The 821-nt window shown below is 41.4% G+C and overlaps 1 protein-coding gene across 1 annotated transcript in view; it reads left to right on the top strand.

Moving 5' to 3' along the window:
- LOC117825579 (P2Y purinoceptor 14-like) overlaps positions 1-10 on the top strand; it is a 12,569-nt gene extending 12,559 nt beyond the window's left edge. Inside the window, exon 4 of the mRNA XM_034701488.1 lies at positions 1-10. This exon is cut by the window's left edge and continues 824 nt beyond it. The gene's annotated coding sequence lies outside the window, so the exon portion shown is untranslated.
- The last annotated feature ends 811 nt before the right edge of the window (positions 11-821 follow it).

The raw sequence follows: 821 nt of genomic DNA, 5'->3' as shown, positions 1-821 counted from the left end.
GTAGTCTCCGTGACGTCGCCCGTCTGTTCCTGAGCGCTGTTTGGAAGCAAATCGGCGGCGGCAGCCATATTGGAAATGCTTAGTGTGAGGAAAAGAGGCGGGGCTTCAGCCTCCTAGCCAACAGCTATGTGTTCCCGCCTGTCAGTCAAGTCAGTCATGTCCTTATTTGGGCAAAACTTGTAATCTTAATAACTTCTGAACCGTTGCGTTAGAATAATATTTAAATGAGCTCTGTAGTGCCAAGCCGTAAACATGTTTATTAATGCTGCAAAGATCGTCTTCTTTGAATGGGTGTGTATGTGGTTTCCTGTTTCTGCAGCCAGCCTCTAGTGGACGCTCCATGAACTGCAGTTTTTAACACTTCTGCATGGGCTTCATATTGTGAGACCGGAGGTTGCCGCTTGGATCCAACATTTGGACATCAGAAGAATCTAGACCCTGAAATGTTGGTGTCTCAAGTTCAGGATGATCTCTTCTTTTTCACTTCTAGAGTTTGATATTTGGAGAGCTGTTACTTTTCGTACGATCAACCTGCACACTCTGCTTCAGAGCTTTTGTTTCTGAGTCAGAACAAAGAGAACGTCCTGTAGATAAATAGTTCTTTGTTGTTTTGGTCGGGGTGATTTGTTGGTCTTTGTGAATACTGAGGTTATTTATGTCATGATAGTGGATACAAAGTGTTACATTAGTCAATAATTCAAACAATGATGGAGCCATGTTGTTGACTTACCTTCTGACATTACTATGATGAAATAAAGAGCACATCAAAGAATAACAGAAACAATCTGAGATTTCAAAATGAAAGAAAAGGTAAAATAACA

Source organism: Notolabrus celidotus, chromosome 14 (assembly GCF_009762535.1).
Source record: "Notolabrus celidotus isolate fNotCel1 chromosome 14, fNotCel1.pri, whole genome shotgun sequence".
Lineage (NCBI taxonomy): Eukaryota > Metazoa > Chordata > Actinopteri > Labriformes > Labridae > Notolabrus > Notolabrus celidotus.
This window is presented reverse-complemented; position numbering and strand designations above follow the sequence as displayed.